General features: G+C 39.8%; 1 long non-coding RNA gene across 1 annotated transcript in view; it reads left to right on the top strand.

Annotated features, from left to right (window-relative positions):
• Positions 1–17339, top strand: part of LOC135303797 (uncharacterized) — a 34314-nt gene that overhangs the window by 8964 nt on the left and 8011 nt on the right. The window contains exon 6 of the long non-coding RNA XR_010365177.1: positions 5481–5574. This is a non-coding gene — a long non-coding RNA (uncharacterized LOC135303797). The remainder of the gene's footprint in view (positions 1–5480; positions 5575–17339) is intronic.

Below are 17339 nucleotides of genomic sequence, written 5' to 3'. Positions count from 1 at the left end.
TCTGGTGTTTTCTTCAAGCTGCATATATTTGAGTTTTGATTTGTTTTTTGGGTTTGTTTGTTTGGGGTTTTTTGTTGTTGTTTTGGTTTTTGGTTTTTTGGCTTTTTTTTTTTTTACAGAAAGAAAGTAAACTTTGGAGCAAGACAGACATTCATGCCAGTGCACACGGATATTCTTCTGTCAGCAGGATGCAGTTTGCTGCCTACCTGCTTTAAGGCCAGGCTATGATATTCTCCATCATCTAAACTCTGAGATGTTTTTCAGTCTTTCATCTCCAAAGTGCCCTGGGAACCGGAAAATGGAAAATGGGTAAAATCTGGAATTGGTACTAAGATAGCATGTGCAATTGCTCCACACAATGAGAGTCAAGGCTTCTGTTTTTGCATGTGAAGCTTGTGTTCTTCTTGGTTAATAAGAGAAATTCTATGTTGATAGTGCTCACAAAAGCTGCAAGAGCACAGACACTGTGTTACAGCCCAAAGGAAAACGCTTAGTGTGACACTGTAATTTTCCCCACCTGTTGCCCAAACTGTCAAAAGGAAACACGTCTCTTATTTCACTCTGAATAAGATGTAGGATGTTTGTGGTTTGGGAAATGATGGCTTGATTCTCTGTCAGTTGAAACAGCTGGCTGTGAAGCAGAGCTGTGGCTGAGACATCTATGTACCTGCCTTGGCTTTCAGGCTCAGGCAGAGGAGGCTCTGCTCTCTGTACTGGGATATTTGGCAGTCTAACAGGGCAGGACATTAGTTTGAACTTTGAAATGGCAAATGTGAAGAAAGGATGCAGCTGATGAGAATTCAGAGATAAAGAATAGAGGAATGAACAGGTTGATTTTTTTTGAGAAACACATGTTTATTCAGAAATTCCTCACACGTGCTGTTCCAAACTATTATTGAAGAATTCAATAAACTAAGTCTATGTAAATGACTTTTTTTTTGGTGCCAAATCTGTTGACCAGACTCATCTCCCATTTCTTCTCACTGCTGGGAGCCCTCTATCAACCACATTAAATTCTTTCACATCCTCCTATTTGCCTTCCCCACCCAACTTTTTCATCTCTTCATTGTCCTTTACCTACTTTCTATCCCAGATCTGCTCCTGTGAAAATAATCCCAACTTTGCAGACATTGGTGACATTGGGTTAAACTGCTGGGGCAGTTTGTCTCAGGAAAAAACAACCTGCTGATGGTGGTAGGAAGCATGTCCAAGCCAAAATCCTACGTGGTGGAGAAAGTGGATTCCCATTTTCCAAGGCTAAAATGAAGCCCTCCTGGGGATCAGTCATGCTACCTGGTGAAATTTGACAAAATTGCTTGTTTTGTACATTTGGAAAAGCAAAATTGTATGGCCTTGTGAAAACAAAAATGGAAGAAAGGCTAGATTCTGATTTAGTTTAAATCTTCTACATACAGGTTTCCAATTTTCCCATTTTTCCCAAGCTGTTAAAATTTTAGGGGAAAAAAAATTAAGTTAGAAAAAGAAGAAAGTGTCTGAAGCCTTTGCTTAGGACCTAACCATTCTTGAATGAGCTATTCCTACATTTAAAAAAAAATCAACACTTAGGCCCCATTCCAGTTATTTGTGCTATCTTCCCAAAACAAGAAGAAAAGAGGAAAACAAGAACAACTAAGTGCAGAACTACTCCCAGATGATAATAAACTGACTCAAAAAAAGTTGAGAACAAGCTGGATCAACCACCTAACAGATGGGAGTCTTTACTGTTTTACTCTTAAGAGATACTGGTAAATCATTTGGCATTATTAAAGATACCAACCACAAAAAGGATCTGTAAAAATGTTTCCAACTTTTCATCATCTGGGATTCTGTAGTTGTTAGTGGTCCATGAGTCACTGCTGATATTTAAATGTTATATATTCATTTGGATAGGTGCATAGCAGCAAGCTCCAAGAATGAAATAATTGCCACCCATGTGAAAAAAAATGGTGGTTTCCTGTGCTGGCATATGTAATCGAAACATCTTTTTTACTTGAAGCAGATCTTTTAGGCTGTAATCATAGACAAAAAGCACAGTAGAAGTATCAGATCTGCCTCACCACTGCATTAGCCTGACTTTATTCAAGTGCAACTCAGATGAAAAAAACTGCAGTTACACCAGCATAAAAAGGAATATTTTGCCCATCGAGACGGCTCTGCACTCCCTTGTGCCCTGCTCAGTCATTTGCAGCACACCAGGGAGATGCACAGAGCTCTGTGTCTGGTTTGGATTGTGGGATTTTGGTAGATGTTTGTGGTGCTTTAAAAGGCTCCTCAGTGTGGTTGGCAGCAGAGAATTCAACCCACCATCTCTGTCGCATGCTGGAGCTGCTGGAGGGTAATCTGTTGTCTAAAAGTGGTATTTACTAATGGAGATAGGATTTCTCAGAGAAGTCCAGGTACTTTCCAACATGTCTCTCCTGGTCAGCATCTGGAATTCAGGATTGAGACAGGTCTAAAGGCAGCTGTGGAAATAAACATGAACAAGACAGTAGAAAACATGATGATATAGTTTCTTGTTTTGTGACTTTTGGAAGCAGAAGTTAACAGGCAAGAGACATAATTTTATATAATAATTACAGTTCAAGTTCTGATGAGTAACATTTTACTTGCTTTTGGCAAGCAGAAGAGGAGTAGGTTCCCACAAAACTTTGTGTCTCCCAGTTTCTTTACATGTGGGTGCCATCTGTATTTGCTTCCAAGTAAATGGGTAGAATGGCATTTCAGTGGCTTCCTGCAAATGTCCAAAGTTCCCAAGAAAATTCTTGAACATCAAAAAAAAAAAAAAAAAAAAAAAAGGAAAAAAGAATGGACAGCTGAAAAACAAATTAGATGTCTAGAAAGCCAGAAGTTGATTCAACATTTCCTATTTATGCACACAAAAATGACAGCTTAATACATTTTTTCCCTAAAGAGGCAAGGGTTTAGTATGTAGTATCCCCCTAACCACTCAGCACTCTCCAAGCATAAACTCAGCAAAGCTTATATAAACTAACTACAGAACCTCACAGCTGCTGCAAAATTTTGTGGGACAAACTCCTTTGGTTTAAGTGGGACCAAAAACATGAAGGTCAAAACATGGGCTCAGTCTGACCCTTCCTTTTTCTGGATAATGTATGGAGCCTTTCTCTTTGCCTGATGCACTTGGAGTCATCAGAATGAAAGTGCACCACATCCCTACCAAGTTAAGTAGGATGTCTTCAGAATGAAAGTGCACCACATCCCTACCAAGTTAAGTAGTTTATAAACAGAGAAACACACAATTTTATCACTGAAGTGAAAATGTATGGGGGAATAACTGTTTCAAGTTACTCCTAAACTCTGAGATTCCTTACTGATTCTTTTAGTCTGAGCTGGAGTTGTCAGCAGGTTGTCTTATTGTTCGTTTTGCTATTTAACTTGAGAGACTCCATCTAAAATGCAGTGCCTGTGTGTGTGCATAAGCTGGACAAATAAATATCAATCGTCTTCCAGATGGTGATAACATGCCCCATGGGAACACAGCATAGAATGCTCTGACACTTCTGCCTGTGTTCTTTGCATTTCTGAGCTCTCCAAAATCCAGCACCCTTTGTTCATCTCAAATTGTGCAGTCAGTTACGCTTTTGCTGGTGCATTTCCTGAATATAGTCCCTTGTTTGTATCTGGGTGTCTTCCTCCTCAGAGCCAGGCCTTTCAGATTTTGGAGCTTGCTGGTTTATTTGATTCTATTTTTAGGCAGATTTTATGCATCTAATGTTGAGTCTGCAATCCAGGACTTTGAATTAGGCATCCCTGCTCCTTGTAAAACGAGTGAGGAAAGTGAGCTGCCTCAGCCTGGGCCTCATGGTGGTGAGATCCCTGAGCAGAGAGACTCCTTTGCCGGTCAGCAGGAAATGACTTCAACTCTGCAGCTCCTTCTCCTGCCTTTAAGTGCTTGACTGGGAGCTGCAGCGAGGTATTTCCCTGAAACCTTTCCGGGAATAAGGTACTTATGTCATTTTCTTGGAAACTACCATAGAGATCATTCCTTTCTTTTAAAGTATAGCCAAGAAAGTCCTGCCAAACCCTTTCACGCCATGTTCACAACCCGAGAATATGAACAGGCCATTCTCTGCTCCCTTTGCTGGATTTCAGGCCCATATGGCCAAAGTATCCTGAGGATCCCCTAACCACTAAACCACACTTGGAGCAGGGAGCAGTTTTTATCCCTTCTGTTGAAGCCATTCTGCTTTGCGGAAAAACCTGATGAATTTTCTGGACTAGATAAGCCAAGAGAAGGCACACCAATGGTGAAAGTGAGCCCTGCGCTGTTGGCAGTCAATGCCAACACGGGTTCCTGCTCCTGCACTTCTGCACTGCTTCCCACAGCTCATAATGAATAGTTGCTGGGTGTGAATTCACTGAATTATAGGCCACTTTTCTCTTAGGCAGCGTCCTAATCCTGGACCCGAGACTCTGTCTCCCTGTTTTGGCCTCATGAAATAGTCTCAATAGAAAGCTCTAGAGTTTTAACACACAAAACTTGGTAGGTGGCCCCCACGACAAGAAAGGTCATGAAAGAGTTCATCTTTTACCTGCTTTTGCGAAATTCTGCATTTGGGCTTAATAAGTTTGAGCCCTGTTTCTAACATGTAAGAGGTAATTTTTCCAGTTATTCTCCCCTTTCTAATGAAAATCCAATATGTCCATAAAAGGATTATTTATCATTATAGTTCATAAATATGAAGATCAAATACAAAATGTGTGAGGCAAATGAGCATGGATAAGCTGTGAAATTTTTTCCTTCATTGTTGTTTTTTGAGATTGCAAGACTGGGAGCAATATGTGCCTCAGTTGATTATTGTTTGTATGTGACATTTGACTGCATAGGCAGGAACACACCTGGAAAATTCACTGGAGCATCCATTGCATTGATTTTTCCCTAACTTGAAGATTGATGTCTAAGATGCCTTTTGCCATAAGGAGGAAGTTAGCAATTCTTTTTCTCTGTTTTCAATAAAACCCAGGCTTTTGGATTATACAAAAGGAAATATGTTTTCCACAGTTTTTATGAGAGATTATGAAATGTATTTCCCATTATCTAGATAATTCAGCCATCCTGTATTTATGCAGGGACATGAAAAGGGAAGATTAATCAGTGAATGTAAAGATACTCAGTCAACAAACCTTGAGTGTTATATCTGTGTTAGTAGCTCTGCTACCAGCTACCAGATTTCTTTTTCTATTGTATTTTCTCATTTAAAGGAAACAAAATTGTGTGTTAGCTAATGATTATTTTAAGAGAAAACCAAACCTAGTTGATTATTAATATAAAACAAGCAGCACTACCTTTTAATTTTCATTGATGGGTCCATCATCATTCAGTGCATATAAATGACACAGCTCAAGAGTGAAGCTATCCTAATTTCTATCAGGTGAGGACCTGGCTTATCACACATTATCAAGTAACATGAATTGCATTATAATTATAACTTTAAATGAACAAAACTTTTTTTTTTCAGTTTGCCACATAACTTGAATGCAAAATATGAACAGAGCACTTGCAAAGAAAAAAAGAAGGGGTGGCCAGGAGCTGCACTCAAAAAGAGACTGCAGGTAATAAAAGTTGAAGTAGAAAATAAATTTCCTTTAAAGTTTCTGCTCAAATACCTCCTCGAATAAGGAAAATGGTATCTAGCTAACTTAGAAAATAATAGAAAGCACTAAAATGTTGTTGTTGTTGTTGTTGTTATCATCATCATCATTATTTGGGAACATTGATGGTTTTTAGTTGCTTTGGCTTTGCATTTCTTTTGCTTTAGTAGGTGAAAGGCAAAATAGATCACTTAGAATAGATGGCATTTACTCTGCTACTTCAGAGCAACTAAAGCATTCTGAATCCAGTGGAAACTGGCAAAGTGAGCATGGGAGGAGACTCCTGAAAGCAGATGAGGCTGGTAGATGAAGGTGGTAATTGAGTGGCACATAAAAGAATGGGTGTTTTTACTGGCACAGTACTTGTATCCACCATGCAAGGGCTACTGGGCCTTAAGGCAGGATGTTAGACCTCTCTAGGGGTTCTGCCAATGGCTCTGATTCCTGGGAGGGCTGGCCCAGAGAGGAACATGAGTGGGGTTCATGTCCCAGCCATTTATTCTCTTTTCCTTCCCTGCTTTCATTATTACAGGTCACTGGTTTGCACCTCAGCCTACTATAGAATCTTACAGATGTAATATTTTAATGGATCGAAAGAACACAATTAACTCTTGCCCTGGAGTTTTTCAGTGCAAATGACCTTCATTTTATTCTATTAGCCTTTATTGGTGATATAAGGTGGCTGCATTTGCTTTGTTTTCATTCTAACATAAGTTAAAATTATTTAAAACCATTGACAAAAGCACTGAATAGTTTTGATTTGGGGGAATCCCCTAAAATGCCATCAAGCAAATTGTGATTCCCCGCTGACGGATTTTTTTTAAAAGCACTCATCTCATTCTTAGTGCTTTTAACATGTACTTTATTGTCATCATGTGGCACTGTGTTTAAGCACAGTGCTGTACTGTACATCACATCTGCAGAATTACAGCAATCTACATTGAGAATGAAATCAGGTTTGTCTGACACAACCTGTTTCCTGTTAAACACACTGAATGACAAGAATTCTCTTTCCTCTCTTTATTTCTGTCTTAGTTGACTGCTGCAGCAAGTGAATCATTCTTTCACCCAAGACCGAGGTCAGCCTCACTGACCTGGTGCTGCCTGTGTCATCCTGCCTGCCCTTTTTAAACATACTGCTCTTGTGTTTCATAGGAATCTTTCTGGTCTTCCAAGAGACATCAAAAATGTGCCAGAGATTTTCTACAGACAGGTCTTTTGGACTGTTTGAGACAAAATATACGGCCTGCCAGGTTTAAAGTACTTATCAGTAATTGATGTTTTTTACCCTACTTTACAGTTACTATCAGACTGGGAAATACTTTGCCACCCTCAAGCGAGAAAAGTTCTTTAGCCTTTTTTATTCCAGTATTTACTACGTGTTTACCTCCTCTCCATCACTAACTGTGTTATCTTCTTTACAAAAAAATTAATCATTGAAAGCTTTCTCAGCTTCTGAAATACTTCAGATTTTTTTTTCATGTTAGTCACATTTCTCTCAGGTAAAGAAATGTCTCTGATGATCTTAGCTTCCCTTTTTCTCTGGTTTTCATTTTTTTAAAATATATGCGTTGATTGCTATCTAATCTCTATTTCCTCTATTTCATTCCCTTGGAAACTACATTATAAATGTCCAAAAGAAACTGTAAACACACACACACACATATATATAATATATATATATACGTTTGAGTAAGGTGTCCTTGCTGCTTTTGAGTATTGCCTTGAAACACTGCAAGTCTTCACATTTTGCTGAAAGCATACAAAAATTGGAAAGCTTTTGACCCACAGCAGTTACTGTGGGCCATTGAGGGATGGAGAATAAGCCTCCCATGCTGAATGTGAGTGGAAGGCACGAAGGATATGAGAAGGGAAGGTTAACACTCTAGCTTGCCTGTAAGAGAGTCACAAATGCTTCAGCTTAGTGATTTTGGACTAAGTTACTTAGATTTTGCTTGGAGAGTGAGACAGCTACTGTTTCGTGTATCTGCTTCATTAAGTTTAGACTATATTTGTCTCTGTTTGCTTTCCTACTTGTGCTTGGAGTGTGTCTATCTGTGCTCTGTTTCACAGAGCCTGGAGTTTATTTGCCTAAGTTTGCTTTCCACTGCCTTTGGACTGTGTTTGCACTGAGCTCTGTTTCATTCAACCTGGACTTACGGGCCCAGGTTTGTTCCACAGCATTTGGGCTGTGTTTGTTTTGCTTTCCAGAGCCTGGAAATGTGGCTGTGCACAGCCTGCCTCTGCCCCGAGTGTCTCTGTCTGTCCCATACTTGGCCTCAGAGCTGTTGGATCTGACATAAACTGAGTTGCCTGGCATGAAGTATTACATCAGAGCAAAATCTGTCGCAGATCTGCTGCAGGAAAATCAAATTGATGTGGGGCCAGAGAGGGAGTGCCACCAAATTCCCAAGCAGCCAAACATGGACATACTCAGCTTGTGCTATTTTTAATTAAAATAGAAAGGGGGAAAAAAATAACCACATCCTGTAGTGCTTACTTTTTGAGAATGATGCTAACTAGAAATGCAAATGCTTCTCTTGATTTCCAAGGTTTTTTTGTTTGGTTGGGGCTTTTTCCTAAATCTGTTTTTCTGCATCTTGACTGGTCTGTTCTCCAGTGACCACATTTCCACATCTGGAGAAGAGCATTTCACAGGTGTCCCTTGAGAGTGCTGTCTGGAACACCTTTGGGTAGATGAAGACAATTTCTTACTCCCCCTCAAAAAAAGAGCTGCTGTTTGCTTTTCACCCAGCATGAACTGATCTCTTGCAGCACGCAGATCTCTGCTACAATCATTTCAAGGGTTTTGTTGGTTTATTAGTTATAACCTCATATGATTTTCCCAAGGTATGGGTTCACGTAAAGCAATAATTTCTGTGGTTTTTTCTGCTTTTTCCAAAGACTAAACACAACACCATTTTAAAAAGGAAAGGTTGGGTACCAATTTGACTGCAGACACCTGGGGGACAAAGTACCAGAACCACCCTTCAGCCTCTCACCTCCCTCATTTTGGTCTTCCATGACAGAGCAATGAAAATCTCAAAAACCATATTGAATTCAAATTCCTTGTCGGAAAGGAATGTTCTCCACCTCCTGTGATGCGGAGAGCATCATTCTCTGCCTGCACATTTCATCTCTTGCAGTGGTCATGGCTGTTGGACTGGGGCTGAACACTTGAGCTATTCCCCCTACCCCATCATAAATGGAATATGTACACAAATTTGAAGCAAAGGCATGAAATTGAATATGCAAACCCCATTTTTTTCCCCTCACTGCAGCCATTCACCCAGCAACAGCAGAACTAGAAATATCCCAGAGAACAACTTAAACTAAAGAGAGGGTCAGATTGAATAAAGTAAATTATGATGCAGTCAGAGTTACTGACAGAGGCTTCAGAGTTAACCAGGGGCAATACTTTTTGTAATCACTGAGGCTGAAGGCAGACTGGCCTCCAGGTACAGAGACTGTGCCACCTCTGTGGATGTTTGGAAACAATCAGTCCTTCCTAATGACCAGAGGATGGATTAGTCAAATCCTGCCTCAACACACTATTTTTTGGTCTATAATCACAGGAAGAGAGGTGTGATCAGTTTTATTAAAAGAAGATAGTGCTGGGAAGGCAAACTATTGTGTTGTGACTTTAACATTTGGATTTAGTTGATTTTTGGCATCTGATGTATTTAATCTTCAGGGATAAAAATAAAAACAAAAAGGTCATAAATGAAAGGGGTTATAATACATACGTTATCTATTCTTTGGAAGATTTTAACATGTTAAAATGCTAAAATCAAAAACAGCAGTTGAAATCTGCAACCTTCACTGGACTGATCTTGAAACAGCAAGGTTTCATAATCTGCTTTAGATGGCTTGAGTCTGGAAAAATAAGGGGGACTGAGTTCCACACAGATTATTAAAAAGTGTCTGATTTTAGATTTTGTATGCATTAGGTAAGTTTTTCATGTTGTGAAAAGCAGATAAACCCAGTGTAGGTATTCAGGAGATTCATTGTAAGACATAATGAAAATCTTTTAAAAGTAGGTGAATGAGAGCTTGCTCTTCAGAGAAGGAGAATGTGAATTCCTCCTAACTTCAGAAGTCAGCTCAGCTAATAAAAACCTGCCATTGCTGCAGTATCACAGCCACTCACTGTAGATACAAAAGCAGAGTTTTACCAGCCCTCAAAATTACACAAGGGGAACAGGCAAAAAGAACAACTGCAATGAGACAAGTCGTGAGAAGATTTTATTTTTCAGTATTTCTGTTGTTATGGAATCCCCTATGTAGTTTGCCACTAGTTTGCCATGAAATCAGACTGGGAAGAGATTGGATGCATTCTGCCTCTCCTTGTCAGTGTAGGGACTGCCACTTATCCAGGGAAAGGAGGGGCAGGGAACCCCCTGCTGTATCTGGAGAGGAAAAGAGGAAGAATTGACCTCATCTTCAGGCTTAGGATCCACTGCTTCTCCTGTCCTGAACTCAGAATTCCAAATGTTATTTCAGAATATTTTTTTCAAGCTTGTGGACAGTGCAGTTGACTTTGTTGCTTCTGTTAAATGCTTAGATGTGCTTGGTTACCTTCAGACTTCTCTAAAGGAATCCCTGGATAAGAGAACTGTTAAGAATGTCTGCTTTGGGAAGCAGTGGTACTGGTGCCTAGCAATAATTAGCAATACTGCATCTCAAGTTTGATTTCACCCATATCAAAGTGTGCTCCCACTGTATCCAGAATGTTTCTATATGGATGTTTATCAAATCTTCTCCAGGTATGTCCTATAATCCAGTTTTGTTCACACTTTTATTGCAATATTTTACTCAGGTGACAATATTTTTTCCACACCTTTGGAATCTCAGTCCTCATAGCATTGATTATTATTCATCAAGAATGAGGTTTTAAGCAATTATTGACTATGTAAGCCCAGTCCTGCCTTCATTGCTGAGGTAACACCCACTGACATTAATTAAACACATTTTATTAAGTACAGGACCACTGGAATAGATTCAGTGGGCAGAAAACATTTAGTTTATTTTTTGTAATATTTTATCTTGGCGTGAAGCTCAGGGCTTTTTTCCAGGCTTGCATCCAGCTGTAAAAAAGAATTATCGTAATGAGACTCTCCAGAAAAATGACCAGACAACCTAGGAAATGTGGTAAGTCCTATGGCTACACTCAGGGAAATATGCTATGGTGCTTGGATCCATCCTGGATCCAAAGGGGAGCAGAGAACAGCTGGAGATTCATATTTCAGGTCTCCATCTTCTAAATAAAGCCACTGTGTGGCTGTGGCTATAAATTAAAGATGAAGGGAATTTGGAAATGTTCTTAGTGCCATGGTTGGTGGAATGCAGCCCATTGCTGCCATCACCAGAGCCAACACCATCCCTGGGTGTTTCTACTGCATCTTTTCCATGGCTGAGCTGGTGGCACACACAGCACTCTGTCTGGTGTGCCATCTCTGTGGAGACACTGCAGAAGGCTCCCTGTTCATGGGCAGCATTGGCATTAATTCAGTTGCTCACACCAACTATCCCAGTGGTCAGCCTCTTATCTAGCAACTGGGAAAATGCCACAAGCGACTAAAAATTAGGAATTGAAAGTGGGGATAATCAGTGTTTGCAAGAATGTGCAATACACAGGCTGTGTTTCTTAGTAGTTTCTTGTGCAAAGTGCTTTACAAACACATATTAATACATATTCCTTCACTGTGTGCTTAGAAGGCAAACAAAGACAATTACAATATCCATTCTGCACAGAGGAACCAAGGGTTTAGCAGAGAGATTAAGGGAGCTACCCACAAGCATGAAGTATATCTGAAAACATGGGCAGAATCTCCAGTACAATGCCTCAGCCATTATATTTTTTCCTTAGCAGCAATGCTTTATCTATAATCAGACTGGGGAGTCTTTCCCCAGCCTCAAAACCCCAGGAAAGCCCCCATTGTGGATGTTTGCTATTTCACTGAAAAAACATCTAATTTCTGGTTTTCAGATAGACAGCAAGTGCTGCCTAATGGTTTTTGTATTAGGAGGATATTCTTGTTTTCCACATGCTGTCTGGCTCTGCTTGCTGTTATGAAATGTATAGAGAGTGCTCTTTGAAATAAAAAAAAAGGAAGAAAAAACATCACAGGGGGCTAAACCTGATGATAAGTAAGACCCAGTGCGATGTATGGCTTTTCCTCAATGTTTTCAATTTCAAGGAAGCAACAAGTTAAATGAGATCCTGACTTTTCAGAGCCCCTTGGCCAAAAGTCTGAGAGCTACAGCTTGTTCTGTGAGGAGCTGGAGCTGGGAGATGTGTGTATGGGCAGCTCCTGTAGTCCAGCCAGGGCATCCATGTGTGACTTCTGCTGTGTCCCAACAGTCTTGGTGTTTGCAGTTCAATGATTATTAAGTAGGATTTTCTGCTTCTGTATACAAAACCCCTTGGTCTGAGCAGGAAGCAGTGACTAAACATCAAACTGAGGAGCAGCACACACGGCAAAGACTTGATGTCAGTAACTTACCCTGTTTCTGTAGTGGGCACCCATGGTAGTTTAATCCTACTTTTTCTTGGCAAGATCAAGTAGGTGTCTTGACTGAATGGATAGAATCGAACAACCTATCAACTTTTCAGATTTCACAGGAGGAAAAAAAAAGCCTTGAACTGCTTATTTTTATTGCTTTTGTTTAGTAATTTATTTTTATTGCCACCTTTCTTTATACCCTTAGACTTGAATAGCTATTGGTTGGGTTAGGTGAACTAATGGTCTAATGGGTCAGAAGATCAGAGACCTTCTGAAGGGCTCAGACCACCCACCCTTTTCCTTTCAGATCTCACAGATTTTAAAAAGATATATTTCTTCAGGCTTTGGAAGGTTGTTTTCTCAACTTCCAAAGCTAGGAAGGTCCTCCTTCGATTGACACAAATTATATCCAAAATCCATTGAAGAATCCTGAAAAACCTGAAACATTCAAGTATTTTTTACCTGTCAAATCTGATCTGTGTTGAATATATCACTTTGTGTGTGCCAATATAACTAACTAGATAAGGGAAACTATAAAAATGCCCTTTGCAACTGGTAAGGGTATTCAAAGGGCTATGCAAGTTAAATTGAAATCCAAGATAGTAAAATTCCTGTTGTTTGGAGTGGAAGAGATTCAGTCTAACTTTTTTTGTCTAGAGAATGTTAGGAGCTTACCTATGGTACCTAATACAACTTTAATTCCTGGAGACAGAAAGACATATCTAGAGAGTTAGCTTGTCCTGCCATAGGATTGATGAGGAAATTAGATAGATAGATAGATAGATAGATAGATAGATAGATAGATAGATAGATAGATAGACAGATAATCTCTCTCTCTCTCTATATATATACATATTAAATTCACAGAAATATATATATAAATATATAAAAATGTATATAAATATATATATATATTAAAATATATATTCAATTCACAGTAAACCCCTGTAAGTGAACAGGATTTTTAAATTTCCAGCCTTAGAAATGTAGATAAACTGTTCACTAAAGGAAGCAAGAGTGGATCTTACAGGTCTTGACTCTTCTTTTATTTCACGTAATGCTTCACATTCAAAAGTAAACTTAAATCTTTCAAATATAATTCTGTGGTTTGCAAACATTTTTAATTCTGTGCTTTACAAATGTTTTTTAATTCTGTGCTTTACAAAGTCGTGTAATGATTCATCTTTTTTGTTGGGGGGAAAATTATTTGCTCATCCATGAAAAAGAAAGGAAGAGAAGCAGTGGCCTCAAAGTATGAGAAAATTATGACAGAGTCTTCAATTTTTGGATTACAGGATTGAGCTTGGCCATGTATCATAAACACCTCTACTTTCCGCCACTAAATAGATTGAATACCAAGTCCCAAATACTCAACCTTGAGAGGCCACAGGAATCACCCAAGAGAAGGAGTTCCTCTGGCAGAGCAGCAGTGTAGCTGCATTTAGCCTTACTCACATCCCTTTGTTCAATCTATGACACCTATAAATATATTTAATCTCTAAATTCTATATAAGGCTTTTAGTGTTCTTGAGGTTTTTTCAAACATTAAAGCAGTGAGACATTGTTGCTCATCAATACATGAGAAGATACAAAATGGGCACAGATTTTCTGGTGGAAGTAGAAATTTACATGAGTAAAAGTCATTTACAGGAGCAATTTTAGATAAAAAGAAAAACACAAGAGATCACACTTGGGCCTAAGATTGACTCCATTACGGATGTAAAAATTTTTAATCCAATGGACAAACAAACAGCTCTGAATTGTTGCTTTAGAGCCTTCCCTGATGTCTCAGTACATCACGGCAGCTCTGCTGCTGCAGTGTGCACAGCCCCTTCCTGACTCCCACTGCAGAACAGCACATTACTTCATTGCCTCCAGAGGAGCATCAGATTCGCCACTTGCCCACCCAGTTTCATACCCAAACCAGTGACCAAATGAGGGAAATCCCAGGCTGACTCCCACTGCTCTTCCCTCTTTTGGCTGGGAGCAGCTACTTCCTTCCTACCCCTCGTGGAGGGCAGAGCACAGCAGTAATGAGGGTCTTTCTTTCCTTCCAGCAGCTGTACCACTGAGTGCAGGAAGGAAAGAGGTTGTTAAAAAACTTAGAAAGGGTTGGAAATTCAGATTGCAGGAATGGATAATTGAAAAAGCAAGATGGGGAGGTTTCTTCCACACCAAATAATAAACATCACCCCTTGAAAGAAATCACTTGATTGTAGTATCACATTGTATTTTCTACCTTTTTTAGTCAGACATTATTACTCATAAACTAAATAATACGATCATTTTTTAAGAGCTGAGATAATGCCTAGAAATTGGTCCAAACATGACTAGACATTGTAATTCATTTTTCAAGGTTTTTGCTAGCCAAGACCCAACATCTGTACTGAAATAGAAAGGATTTTAGAGACAATGGGTTGTTCCCACAGAAACTGTTGTGTCATTTTCAGAATGATGCTGAAATTAATAAAGGTGTGCACAGTCTCCTTTTTTTCAAAAGAGATCATCAGTCTGTGCTTTCCAGTGTGAAATGTAAGGATGTTAATATGAGGGGTTAGCTGTATTTTATAAGAGGGGAAAACAGAGCTACTTGTTGAATTAAAGCAATGTAAATTCTTCACAATGGGCTTTTTTTGGACTGGAGGCCTTTGGCAGTGCAGACAGCACCTCTCAGCCTTCCTAACCCTGAGCACACTTGAGGTTTGGGTCATTTGTATGCTGCTGAAATGCTTTTGTGGTGCATTAAAGTGGTTTCCTTTAATAAACGTGTAGACTTCCTGTTCCCTTCTGACCAGCACTGCTGGGTTTGGAACCAAACTGGACTTGTGTGTGCACAGCCAGGGGGCTGGAGCTGCTCCAGCGCCTAGTCTGGAGCCATTCTAACTCAGGCCTGGCTTTTCCAATATGTTTTTATAATCATGCTTAATTATGGGCATGAGAAATAACTAATTACCGAAGTGCATGGCTTTCTTCCTCCAAGAAAATGTGCCATGGCTACTTTGCTTATCAGATTTTGCAACCCATGCAACCCCTGCCAGCAGAAAAGGTGCTGAATATCGAAAATATTATTTCCTTCTCCTGAGTGTTTAGTATAACAATATAAGCATTGACCGTTGTGTACTTTGGTATTATTTTCCTTTCCTGCTTGTAGTCACTTCTCATGTTTCTCCATCATTTTAGGCCCCTAATAGGGATAGGATGAACCCATTGATGTCGGCACATGGAGGCCTGCTAGTGGCATGCCTTTGGTTTTAGTCTCCTAGCAGCAGCCATTCATGTTATGTGGGCTTTCTTTTTTGGGCATTGCCCACCCCTGAATCTGACTTCAGGCATTTTTCACTGCCTGTTCTGCATGAATAGCCACAGGCCTCTTGCCAATTGTCCCCCCTCCTTGAAAGCCAGCTTCAGCCAAAGGCCTTTTCAAGTGTGATCCCAGAGTGCCACACAGGCTTTCAGGGTATTGTTGTTGAGATGAGGGCCCTGCACTGGAAAGTGGGGTCAGAAGAGAAAGCACAATAAGGGGTGATGGAGGCTTCATGCAGTCCTCAGATGCTGGCCTGTTTATTAATTTACAAAACTAATGTCACTGTCTTTAGAGGAGAGATTGAGTGAAAAAGATGCCCTTTGAAGAGAAGAACTGCTTTTGATACATTACCAAAACACTGCTCACCTTATTAAATTGATTTTATGGAAGAAAGTACAGCTAATAAAAGTTCAGAAACACCAATAAAATACTGAAGGTCTGGATTCAGTGTTTTCTTTTTTCTTCATCAGCTCAGACACAATTCATGTTAATGGATTTTACAAGCTGTCCTTGGGCAAAAAAAATCCTTAAATTTGCAAATATCTGGTCTTCCTTATGCATGTCACACAAACTATTAGTCAAGACAGTACAATAGCACAAGCTCTCTAGCAGAGCTCTCCTGGTACATAACACAATGGAATATTCAAGCAGAATTTGTTTACCTCTCAGTGTTTTTGGGGGGATCTGAAAGAGTAGGGGTTCATGAATCTTGAGTATAACATACAGAAGTGGTTTGGCTTGTGAGAGGATTCAGAGCTGGGCTTGAGTATTGCTCCTGCAGTCAGTGTTGGTTCAGATTGCTGGATCTGGGCAAGGAGTTCTCTGATCTGTCCTTGTCATGTGAGATGGAGTCCTGTTGTCTGGTGGCATTTCAGGTTTGCCCTGCAGGTTTTAATCTAAAAGCAACCTTGGGAATAAATGTGGTTTTTTGATTCTTTATTCCTTACTTCACCTGATCAAAGGTGAGGCTGGCTGCATCCCCCTACAGGCATGCTCATGGTAATGTCACTCTGCTGACCAGTGCCACTGCAAACTCTGAACTCCATCTCCTGCCTCCCAAAAAAAGGGAGATGCTGCTCTCTCTATCTCAAACCAGCTCAGGAAGCATTGTGTCAGATCCAGCTGAATCCTGTTCTCTTATTACCTCATGAAACCAACCCAGGAACAAGTGGCTTCTTCTGCAGTGGCTTCATCTGCAGAAGCCCCGTCATTTCCACAAGTGATAATGATCCTCATAGTGGATGTACTCAGGATTGAGATCAGGGAATTCTGAGGCCACAGCTGTAAATCTCTCCAGCTGGAACTGAAGACAGCTGCCATTAGACTTGTATCCTCTGCAGAAGGAAGGCATTCCTGTCTGACCAGTGAGTTACAGATTGATGCAAGATTAGGAGTCGGTTTTAAACCTGTGGCTGTAAACGTGTGATTGAATTTTAACTGCTTTCAATTAATGTAGATCAAAAGAGGCTTTTGTAATTGGACGGTTCTTCAAAAGTACCAAACTTCAAGTATATATCTTGAAGTCCAGTCTGCTTTTGTTTTTCATAACTTGTCTTGCCATGTTTGTTAATTATGGAAGGCATTTAGGACTTGCTCTGTCTCATCCAGTTTCTTCTCTTCTGCAGTGCTCCAGCAGTGGAGTCAGCAGTTTTACAATCCACTGCCTTGGACCTGGAAAGTCATTTATGGCCAGCAAGTGGGTGTAAGTTGTTAATGGTAACAATTTAAGGCTACCCTGTATGCAAAGCAATGGAGATTGATCCATGGAACAAAATTACTTATAATCTACTCACCTTCCTAGTAGCAGAAAATAATTTAAAAACTTCTTATCTCTTTTAAAAATGATAATCCAGGAAAAAAAAAAAAAGCTTTTGAAGAGGAATGTTCTTACCTGAAAGCAAATACCAGAACATCAC

Source organism: Passer domesticus, chromosome 6 (genome assembly GCF_036417665.1).
Source record: "Passer domesticus isolate bPasDom1 chromosome 6, bPasDom1.hap1, whole genome shotgun sequence".
NCBI classification, from domain to species: Eukaryota; Metazoa; Chordata; class Aves; order Passeriformes; family Passeridae; genus Passer; species Passer domesticus.
This window is presented reverse-complemented; position numbering and strand designations above follow the sequence as displayed.